Source organism: Gadus chalcogrammus, chromosome 5 (genome assembly GCF_026213295.1).
Source record: "Gadus chalcogrammus isolate NIFS_2021 chromosome 5, NIFS_Gcha_1.0, whole genome shotgun sequence".
Taxonomy (NCBI): Eukaryota; Metazoa; Chordata; class Actinopteri; order Gadiformes; family Gadidae; genus Gadus; species Gadus chalcogrammus.
The window spans coordinates 1,761,474-1,773,776 of NC_079416.1; the positions used below are offsets into that span (position 1 = coordinate 1,761,474).

The window sequence follows — 12,303 nt, forward strand, 5'->3', positions numbered from 1 at the left end:
TCATGCACTATATACAGTGGCGGCGCCAGAAATAATTTGTTGCAGTTGCTTAACAGTTGCTGTATAAATTCAAGAGGTTGCTGGTCAAAAAAAAAAACCTTGATCAAAACACCTGAATTTGGCAGAGGCACGGCGGGGAAGACATTTTCGGCACTGGTTGGGGTGGTTGCGGTCCCGTACGAGGCAAGTTTACAGTACAGTAACAACACAGACTAATCGCACCACTGTGATTGAGTGTGATCGTATCATTTGACAGTTCAACGTGCGCTATCTTTCTCCCTCTCCCTCACACACGCACAGATATAAAGACGTAAAGACATAGAACAATATAGAGGAAGATCTTTAAGAAGGCCAACATGAAAATAGCCCAGCGGCATGTACACATTCACTGCTAGTCCAGGTGGCACTGTTGCCACACGACATATAACAAACAACATAGTTCTCTCAATCAACAGCCCGTCAGCAGTCCCCCAACTACAAGGTTAGCTGTCCTGTCAATAGTGGTGAATTGCACATCTCAGACCCACCGTCGCCACGGTACATTCCAAAGCATTCACATTAGTTGCGAGATACGTCTCAAATGTTAGTTGCTATTATTGTTGATACTATTATACTTCATAATACTTCTATTAAGGGCGGATCATACCAGGCTACGATAAACCCATCCTTTGGCATGAGCCAAACCTAGAATCTAGTTCTACTTCAAAACAAAATCACATGGGCCCCAAGTCAATATGCTGCAAGCAAACTTAATAACCAAACGGCCTACCTTAAAGGCCCACTATGCAACTTTTTTAGCCAAAATTACATTAAGTATGCAGGTTGAGAGTTATGCTGATGGTTCTGCATCCATTTCTGGGACGATTGGTGGGTGCGTCATTTTCCCATGTGGCCTCTACAGTGAAAAAGGGCATATGCAACTTGATGTGTTCGGACCGAGCGCTTCCGGATGTGACGCGGCGGAAGTATCCTCGAAAATGTAGTCAGATTGTAGTTTCGAAAATGCTTTACGGCACAGACACACACCCAGACATGACACCGGCTAGATATAAACCAGTTGCGAGGCAATTTGGCTTGATTTACCTTAATATAACAGGCTAGGAGTCATTGCGATGGTTCCATTATACATTTTTGTTCGATTGTTCGTTGTTTCAACTCCCCCTTGCGCATCTTGGCGGAGAAAATTAATATGTTTCTGCCGGCGACCCGCCGCCCACTCTCGCGGGAGTCTCGGGTCTCGCGAAGTAACAAATTGCTTTGCGGCACAGACCCCCAAACACGGAACCGGCTCGATATAAACACAAGTAACTAAGGGATTGTTACATTCATCATAGATCAGCCGACTAAAAAGAGACAGAGAAACCCAATGTCGGAGGAACAGAAGAAGAGAAAGGGGAGACTGACAGACAGAGAGGCCAGACACGAGTAAACGTTGGGCAAGCTTTTCAGGAATAGCGTGAACTGAAAGAAAAAGAAGACTTCAAATCAGACTCCGACTTGGCCGTGTTGCTTTTGAAATTGAAAGTAGGCTACCCTTGGGTGAACTTTGTCCTCGTGGTATTCTTGATGTTGATAGTCTCTGTACAAATGTGTTTGCTCAACCATTTTGTTGTGAGCCCTGTAAAAATTGTTTTCTCGACCGTTTTGTTGTGAGCCCTGTATGTATCTAGCTTGCTTGGTTGCAGCCATATAAACACCTTTGTTTCCATGGGTGTTTTGCTGTTCGTCTGTCTCGTCCCCCAGATACAGACTGAATCCCCGAATCCAGGTTCTTGTTTATTTAGATTATTATGTTGGCCAACACTCTCACACTGATTGTTCTGTTCAACCTAAAATAAAACAATTATAATCTAGGATATAAATTCTCCCCGTCAACTATAAAAAGGATGGCTTTATGTTTATTGCAATACAAATAGACCATTTTAAAAATGTATAACCTTGCCTACACTTTATGAACATTTACTTCGGACATGGCTCCACGCATTCGCCGGCTTCTTTGAAAACAAATGCACATGGCTCGCGTAGAAGTGCATGGGGAAGTCAACGAGTCAACGAGTTGTTACGACAGTGTTGTAAAATATCTACTACGAAGCTGTAGGGGGCGCTGTGTAGAGAAATGTGCGTGCCAAAACCAAGAAAACAGCGAAGAAATTCCCGAAGTTGCATAGTGGGCCTTTAAATTGATGTCTTGATCACAGGACGTCTTGCAATATTCCACTTTAATCCATACGGTTTAACACACCAACATTGCTAGCAAGCATGTGCTAACATTGTATTGCTAATTCAGAACTGTGTGGGCTACAATATTTTCTTCCATTTCTTGACCTCAGCATAACCCCCCTCCGAACAACTGCCAAGTCCAACACAAGTCTGGCTATTAACGAGCCCATCCTCAGCCTCGCCATCGCGAGTTGTGTTTGAACTTGATTTCTTTCGAAATAGTAAAAACTTGTCCATATTTTTTAAGCGCCAACGAGCCGGCAACGAACATCTGACTGATAATCTCGCCGCGAGATGTCCGCATATTTGAAATGTTATTTATTTTTCGTAAGACTATGCTATTAATGAAATTATTGTTTCATGTACATTAAATAATAATTAATTACTATTGTACATATTGCTTGGGATAGTTTGTGTTAATTGTGTGTATGTTTTTTTTTTTTATCTGTTCATGTCACTTACAGAGTGTGCGCATGCCCAACGCTCGGGAACTGGGCACGGTGAGGGGGAGGGGAGGAGAGGAGAGTCCCAGGCTGACTCGTGTTGATTTGAACGACAGTCCAGTCACGGCCCTGAAATGTTGACGCTACTCACTGATTATGCACTTAATCTGGTGATTCATATGACAGGAATGGTCGGTATGGTGACGGGTACCGCATTCGGCCATAGGTTTAGTTGAATTTATTTAATACCATTTTACGGAAAATGGCATTATTTCAAATATGTGGTTTGAGTTTGACAAAAAATCTGGGGTTGCTCTGGGGTTTCTGAGTAATTGCTTGGAGTTGCTATAGCAACGGCAAGCAACCGTTTGGCACCGCCCCTGACTATATAGTGGATTTAAAATACCTAAAATGTGAGTGTTCATACGATGTTCCCTACACGTTACTCCCGTGTACCACAATGCAATGCGGTTGTGTTTTTCCGGAGGAGAAGAAGAAGCTGGATAACCGCGAAAATGAATACATTTAATGATGGAGTCTCCGGCTTTCGTTTAGAAATGTCAACAATTTATTTGGGATTTAACATAGAACATGTAACATTCAAAATTAATAAAAAAAACTTGATCAAGGAAATGCAACATTCAACATCATTACACAACCTCCAGCCTTCCTCGTGAGTGCCCGGTTTGTTTACATGATGTGGGCGCATCTGTCTGCGTCAGACAAATACCCGGCGCATTTACTGACGCAAATGACGTTTAGAAATGTTCAGCGTAGTGTCCGAATTCTCGTTTGTTCGTTCATTATATAGTGCACTATATCATGAACACTATATAGGGAATAGTGAGTGAGTGAATAGGGAAAGATTTGGAACACAGCTCTAGTGTTTGACCCTTTTTTAATAGGTCCATGGTTTCTGCTCGTCACTTGACGTCTGCTCAATGTACACAGGTTATGTATCGTGACTTTATGAGTAATTCGGGGAACATATAGGTGATTCAAGACCGCTAATAAACTCTTTCTACGAAATGTACAGGATATGTACAGATATTATTGCTGAACAGAGAAGGATCTGTAATTATGTTTTGGTTTTCGCGGCGCAGATAAGAGAAGGAAGATTCTACGCATGCGCCCAGACATGGCGGTGTTGTGTGATAGGCCGTTTCTCATTTCCTAGCACGCGTACTACGGACTCGATGACTTGCAAGCACGTACTTGTATGGCAAGCCATCCCCGCCAGAAAGCGGCATAATTTAGACGCGTATCACCTTCATTACGCCGTAAAATACGCGCGTAAAATGTAGAAAAATTGCGTATTTTACGCCGTCATGCGCAAAAAAGCGCCGCTTTTTACGCCGCAATTGAGCCTTTCAAGAGCGCGCGTAAAAAGCACCGTTTTGAACATCAAAACGCGCGTAAAATACGGCGCTTTTGTGCACATCACAACGCCGTAAAATACGGCGTTCCTCTAGTATGCTAATAATCTCCGCCCTTCTTTTCTCTCAGCCAATGCATTTGAAGTGTTTGCGCCCAATCGCTGAACAAGAGAAGCAGACCAAATCAGTTCAGCCAGCACAGATCTGCTTTGAGGAGTTCTCCTCTCATTTGTTGTTAGTTGTAGCGTCATATAGATATATATTAGTAAATCCAGTTACAACAGTGTGGTCACCGTGGCCGTGGCCCAATCGATAGAGACGCTTGCTCTGTAGGCAAGAGGTTGTTTTAAAAAATAAATAAAAATACATTTGCGTCCTCGGCAGCCAGTCAGTTTCATTCTCGGTGCTGGTCTCCGCCAAGGCTGCGCCTTGTCACCAATCCTGTTTGTGATATACATGGACAGGATATCGAGGCGTAGTCGTGGTGGGGAGGGGTTGCAGTTCGGTGGTCTGAGGATCTCGTCACTGCTTTTTGCAGAAGATGTGGTCCTCATTGGATCATCATCGGCCTGTGACCTTCAGCACTCACTGGATCGGCTGGCGGCCGAGTGTGAAGCGGCTGGGATGAGGATCAGCACCGCTAAATCTGAGGCCATGACTCTTAGCAGGAAACCGGTGGATTGCTTACTCCGGGTAGTAAATTAGTCCTTAGCCCAAGTGAAGGACTTCAAGTATACTCGGGGTCTTGTTCGCGAGTGAGGGTAGGCCTACTATGGAGCGTGAGATTGGCTGGAGAATCGGAGCAGCGGGGGTGGTATTGCGTTCGTTTTACCGCACCGTTGTTACGAAAAGAGAGCTGAGCCTCAAGGCAAAGCTCTCGATCTACCGGTCGATCTTCGTTCCTATCCCCACCTATGGTCATGAGGGTTGGGTGATGACCGAAAGGACGAGATCGTGGGTATAAAGCGGCCGAGATGAGTTTTCTCAGAAGGGTGGCTGGCGTCTCCCTTAGGGATAAGGTGAGAAGCTCAGCCATCCGTGAGGAACTCGGATTAGAGCCGCTGCTCCTTTACTTGGAAAGGAGTCAGCTGAGGTGGTTCGGGTATCTGGTAAGGATGCCCACTGGGCGCCTTCCTTGGGAGGTGTTTCAGGCACGTCCAGTGGGAAGGGGGGGACCTCGGGGAAGACCCAGGACTAGGTGGAGAGATTATATCTCAACACTGGCCTGGGAACGCCTCGGGATCCCCCCGTCAGAGCTGGTCAATGTGGCCCGGGAAAGGGAATTCTGGAGCCCCCTGCTTGAGCTGCTCCCCCCGCGACCCGACCCCGGATAAGCGGACGAAGATGAGATGAGATGAATAAAAATACATATAAAGACGTTTCAAACGTTCCATCGAGTCTCTCGCATTCTACAATGGCCAGCTTTATTGTTTCCCATGGGAGCCGGCGACTAGTCTGCGAGTGGACTATCTGAAACTAAATCGGATACTAGAATTCTTCTTTGAAGGTTGTGCTCCACACAGAACCTCCTCACCGTCATAAGGGAGCACTAGATTGCTTTAGAGCGGTAGGCCCTATACTGATCGCTTCGTGTGTCTTTCCAGTGTCAAATAGCCTAGTTCACGAATAAAATCACCATGAGGTTCAAGTGCGGCCATAACTAAGGCTAAATATAATTAGACAGTCTATTGCTGGTTAGGGTGGTTGGCTCTTTTTTCTTCGCTGCGTTCTGCCTTCTGGTGTAGCCTATAACTATGCATGTAGGCTATCTATTTTTGTTTTTCTGTTTCGGGTTTAAAAAACCAACACACAAAACACAGAAACACAAATGCCGTTTATTTGTTTATTCCTTTTGCCCTTTTTCAGTTTCAAAACCAAATCAGAAAAAACTAAAAACAATCCTGTTAATTGTTTTTTCTGATTTTGTTTTAAATCGGAAACTTCAAAGAACGAACCATACACGGATTCTCCTACCTCCTATATTCTATCACTTTACTGACACACACAATGTGTGGCAGTAAAGTGACAAGATCATTCCATAGACAAAAACCTTTCCATACAACTAATTTAATTTTGGATAGTCATTGCACAGCTGTAACCGAGTATTCTCATTATAGCTTAGTTATATCCTAGTTTTGCATATTTATACATTGCATCCTATTTTCATATTTCATGTGGCATCTGTATTTTTATGTAGGCTACAGCATCTGTATTTTAAATGTAGCTTATATCTTCTTTTTACATTTTACCTTTTGCTGAGGTGGGCGCTGTATTAGCCTACTGTATAGGCTGTCTGTATTTGTGTAAGAGTTATTTGTATTGTGTAACCTGCTGGATTATGAAAGTTAGTTTGGGGTAAATAAAGTGTCTGTCTGTCTGTCTGGGGGAAAATGCCGTGAAAAATGTATGCACGGTGCGTTCAGGATTAGGACTGATATTATGTCGGCATAGGCCTAATCAATCGGGTTTTAATATTTGAAGCATTCATATCAGTCTATTCTTTTCGTTGGCTACTCTGCTGTTGGCCTTGATGGGGAGATATTTTTTTGCTTCCATGCACAAATAGTTGAATCCAACAACATCCCTGCGTCTCCGGAGCCCATTTAAGCACCGTGTCAGACTCAGTAGACTGTTTACAAGCCTCTGAACGTTGTTAGAGCATGGCTCCCCAGTTCATCAGTGTCTCTCTCTATGGCTCCCTCTCACTCCTTTCCACTGTGTATTTATATCGATTGAACAAGAGAGGATGTTACGATAACTCCGCGAAAATAAAGGCTCCATGGCTGTAATAATTTAAATATAATTAACTTATAAAGCGTGTAACAAGACACCTAGATGATCTGGCTGGCTGACTAAAAAGGCACTGAATTTGGAACTTATAACACAGGAGGTCTGGCTTGAGGACTAAAAAGCATTGCGATCATAAAAGCGTGACCATCTGACAAAAGCACAAATCTGACAATAAATGGATTCGATCCGACAACCTCTTCCCTATGTGGCAACATGTAGTTTGTTGTCATGGTGACTGTCAGCTGTGCGGCAGTCCCAGCCAATCACGGTGGGAGACTATCTATAAAGGCGGGCGTAGAGCACTTGTCGGCATCTTGCTTGCCGTAGGCTGGGTCACGTTGCGCCTGGGCGTCTATTTCCGCTTCCGTGCGGTGACAGGTGAGCTGCCGGTCACGGCTGCATCTCTCTCGCATGTTGCCCATCCAGTACTAATTTTAGTTATTGTTTTGTAAAGGCTCTTGCTTGCCGGAGGCTGGGTCACGTAGCTCCTGTGCGTCTATTTCCGCTTCTGTGCAGTGATAGGTGAGCTGCCGGTCACGGCTGCATCTCTCTTATACGTTTGCCTTTCCAGTGCTAATTTTAGTTATTGTGTTGTATAGGGCTTACTTGGATGTTGCTGCTGGCTGCGCGCTGCTCATCGATACATAGCCGATGCCGCCTACTGAACTGTCGCTTTTGTATAGCGTCCCGTTCCCTGCTCCACGCCACGTTGGCCGGGACTGCCCGATTGGGTGGCCGACAGTAGCGGCGCAGCGGCGGCCAATCCACCTATAAAAACCACTGCTGCTTTGCTTCCACGTTATTACCGCCTTGCCAGGGCCAGCTCGGACCCGATCGCTTTGCCGTTCATTCGGCTAGCGATAGTTTGTTCCTTTTCCTGTTGTGTCGCTATCTCTTTTGTTTAGTTGGTGCAACTACATTTTAAAGTGTGTATGTTATGTTATATAAGAGTTTTTGCTGATTTCTCCTTGTGTTTACTTATTATAGATTTTGTTTATTTAATTAATTTCTCTTATTATTTTGTTTCCATTATGTTTTCTAACTGGTTGCTCTGCGATCCCCCTCAATTCAGGTGCTGAGCCTACGGTGTTGGACTGGTGTTCTGGTCACGGTGTCCCTTTTTGTATTGTGTTTGCAGTTGGTTTATTTTTCATTTGTTTTACGCGTGGTGTTCCTGGGACCCCCTTTCCTTTGGATGCAGGTGTTCACAGTAGGTCTCAGCACTGATTGGATCTCAGCACTCAATTTCCCTCCTTAGTGAGTAATTATTTAGTAGTCTTAAGAACAGACATTTTGTATAAATAAAAGTATTTTTGTATGATCGAACTGCCGTCTCTGCCTCATTGCATAACGGACCTCAGTGCCTTTCCTTCATTTGTGCTAGTCCACTTAAAATAAATCTCTGGGTGAAATTCCCAGGGTGGCGTTGTCTGGCAATAATTAATGCTACCGATACTGCCTTTAAGAAAAGGGGCATCACTCCATAGCTCGTGCTGCCACACCTACATAGCAAGCGTCTCTATCGATTGGACCTCGGTTATCACAACGTTGAAACTGCATTAACTAATATATATATCTATATGAATATGACGCTACAACTAACGCCAAATGAGAGGAGATCTGTGTTGAACTGATTTGGTCTGCTTGTCTTGTTCAGCGATTGGGCGCAAACACTTCAAATGCATTGGCTGAGAGAAAAGAAGGGCGGACATTATTAGCATACTAGAGAAACGCCGTATTTTACGGCGTTGTGATGTGCACAAAAGCGCCGTATTTTACGCGCGGTTTGATGTTCAAAACGGCGCTTTTTACGGGCGCTCTTGAAAGGCTCAATTGCGGTGTAAAAAGCGGCGTTTTTTGCGCATGACGGCGTACAATACGCAGTTTTTCTACATTTTACGCGCGTATTTTACGGCGTAATGAAGGTGATACGCGTCTAAATGATGCCGCTTTCTGGCGGGGATGGCTTGCCATATACTTGGCAAGTCTGTACTTCAAGCACAGACTTGCGAGCACACGAGTACGTAGGCTACCTGCGATTGGAACAGCAGCGGACTCGATCCGTTAACTGTGCTACGGCCTCATTTAGGCATATACTAATGAACAATATAAACAAATGATATAAAACAAAATCCCAGCCTCTTTCATTTTCAAATAGTCTGTAAATATTCTGAATGAATAAAAATTGAAAAGATATGCGTGTCCTGTCATGTGTATAAGCTATACACACACGACTATATATATATATAGATAGATATAGATATAGATATATATAGATATATAGATATAGATATATATAGATATATAGATAGATATATATATATAGATATAGATATAGATAGATATATATATAGATATAGATAGATAGATAGATATAGATATCTCTATATCTCTATCTATATATATATATCTCTATCTATATATATATATCTCTATCTATATATATATATCTCTATCTATATATATATATATCTCTATCTATCTATATATCTCTATCTATCTATATATCTCTATCTATCTATATATCTCTATCTATCTATCTCTATCTATCTATATATCTCTATCTATCTATATCTCTATCTATCTATATCTATATCTCTATCTATATCTCTATATCTATCTCTATATCTCTATCTATCTATCTCTATATCTATATCTATCTATCTATCTATATCTATATCTATATCTATCTATATATTATATATATATATACTATATATATATATATATATATATATATATATATATATATATATATATATATATATATATATATATATATATATATATTTATATTAAGAGTAACTTAAGCTACAGTTGTGCTTCTTCTCCATATTGTCCGCCATCGTACTGCTGCGAGTGCGAAATGCATCCTGGGATTTATAGCGATTGCAAGCACACACGAGCCACCTCCGATGCATGCTTGGTGAAACGGCGAGATCGAGCACGCATCAAGAACACTTCCGGGTTTTAGGTCAGTACTCGCTTGATGCGTGCTTCGAATTGGAACAGTGCTCGGGCAACGACTGATGACGTTTCACGAGTCCACGAGCACACGAGCACGCACAAGTACGCGAATTGAGAAACGGCCATATGCCGCTTTTCCACTGCATGGTACCAGCTCGACACGACTCGACTCGACTCGACTCAGCTCGCCTTTTTTGCGTTTCCACCGCGATCTAGTACCTCAAGTGGCTGCTTTTTCTAGTACCGCCTCGCTCTAGGTTCCAAGCGGCTGAGCCGATGCTAAAAGGTGACGTCGGCAGACGGCCGGCCACTGATTGGCCAGAGAGTGTGACGAAGTCACGAGAGCGACATGGCAACCATGCTGGTAACGATAGAACAGCCATAGTAGCGCCGCAGCCAACATATTCCACTTCTTCAACATGCCAGCTAATAATACGAACACGAATACCATCGCATCGATGTTCTCCATTGTTGTTATGTGGGTTCTGTCCATGTGTGGGTTACGTAGGTGTTGTTTGCGTCGCGTACAAAAATACGTCACGGCCCTTTCGCGCAGACGACCCCGCCCACGTCCCGGAGGTACTATTTGCGGTGGAAAAGCACCCGCGCTGCTACCGTGTTGAGTCGTGTCGAGTCGAGCTACATGTGCGGTGGAAAAGCGGCAATAGTGTATCACAGCACCATCTAGCCGCCTGACATGCATATACCCAATCGAATTCCACACTTTTCCGTCAGATTTACCCAGATGTCTTCCCGAAAACGCTCGTCTAAACGCGGAATAAAAAGTGAAGACGCAACGCCACTATTGCGCCATCTGTTCAGACCATCATGTAAACAAAGATCAGGAACATTTAACACAATACTAAACGAAACATTTAAAGGAAGGATTAACCAACCCGTCCTCCGTTGCTTAACGCTCTCATAGGTATGTTTTTAGATATTTTTTAAAGATATCCACTGAGCTTGCCTGCTTGATGTACAGATAGCTTTTGTGCATATTGGATAAAGGCAGCTTCTCTGCTTTGCTTATGGATCACTTTGGGTACAGCTAAAAGTCTGGCGTTGGAAGATCTAAGGTTCCTTTGCGGTTGATAGGATTTAAAAAAGCTCAGATATATGAAGATGCTATGCCATTTAGAGCCTTATAAGTAATTAACATAACCTTAAAATCAATTCATTGGAGACAGGGAGCCAGTGCAGTTCAGCCAACACAGGGGTGATGTGCTCTCTCTTCTTGGTCTCTGTTAAAAGTCTAGCAGCAGAGTTCTGTATGAGTTCTAATTTCTTTATATATTTTTTGGAAGACCAGTAAATAGTGCATTGCAGTGCAGTGCATTGTCTTCTAACCTACTGGTGATAAATGCAAGGACTAGTTTTTCTGAGTCTTGTTGCGTTAAAAAGGGGCGCACTTTGGCAATGTTTCTTAGGGGAAAATAAGCTGTCTGGATAACTTTACTAATGTGGGGCTTAAAGCTTAGCTCTGTATCTAAGATGACGCCTAGGCTTGTTGCTTTTGGTTTGACCTGGTGTGTCAGGTTCCCAAGATTAAGAACGTCGTCTCGCTATGATTTTGGTCCAACCAAAAGTACCTCTGTTTTGTCATCATTTAGCTTTAAGAAGTTTTTGCTCATCCACTGATTAACGGAGGTTAGGCATGCCATAAGGGAGGACAGGCCATCTAGGTTGGTTGGTTCCACAGAAATATATAGTTGGGTGTCATCTGCATAGCTGTGGCAGTTTACATTATGCTAACTTATGATCTTTCCTAACGGAAGCATATATAGAGAAAAGAGGAGAGGACCAAGACAGCTCCACTGGGCCACACCAAAAGGCAAGTCATGTTTTACAGATACATGATCTCCTAGACTAACATAAAAATCTCTGCAGTAATGTAGGTTTGAAACCAATTTAAACCTTTCCAGAGACCAACCCACTTTGCAAGTCGGTGAATTAGAATGTCATGTTCAATGGTGTCGAATGCTGCACTCAAATCAAAGAGAATAAGGATTGAGACTTTGTTTAAGTCATTAGCAAGTCTGAGATCATTGACTATTTTTACAAGGGCCGTTTCTGTGCTGTGATTTGATCTGAAACCTGATTTGAACTTTTCCAAAATACTATTTTCGTTGAGGAAGGTATTTAGCTGATAACACAACTTTTTCAAGTACTTTGCTCATGCTAGGTAGGTTTGATATAGGCCTGTAGTTACTCAGGATGGTATGGTCAAGATTTGACTTTTTAAGTAAAGGTTTCACAATAGCGGTTTTAAAAGCAGTCGGAAATATACCTGTTTCTAATGAGGTATTTGTTATCTTGAGAATGAGATTCATGATACTCTATCGGCATTATACACCATGGTCCTGGTCCTCATAATGTGATGATGTTCTCATGTTTAATAATGTGTTATCTTGCAGGATATAAGACGATATCTGTACAAACAGCTTCCAAGTTTGGTATGATAATAATTAATAATTCATTATATTTATATAGCGCTTTTCAATGACCCA

General features: G+C 42.8%; 1 long non-coding RNA gene across 1 annotated transcript; it reads left to right on the plus strand.

Moving 5' to 3' along the window:
- Nucleotides 1-7,151: 7,151 nt before the first annotated feature.
- LOC130382996 (uncharacterized) lies at nucleotides 7,152-9,029 on the plus strand. The gene is made up of 3 exons (XR_008895665.1): nucleotides 7,152-7,207; nucleotides 7,284-7,351; nucleotides 7,429-9,029. It is a non-coding gene; the product is annotated as an uncharacterized LOC130382996 (long non-coding RNA).
- Nucleotides 9,030-12,303: the final 3,274 nt, after the last annotated feature.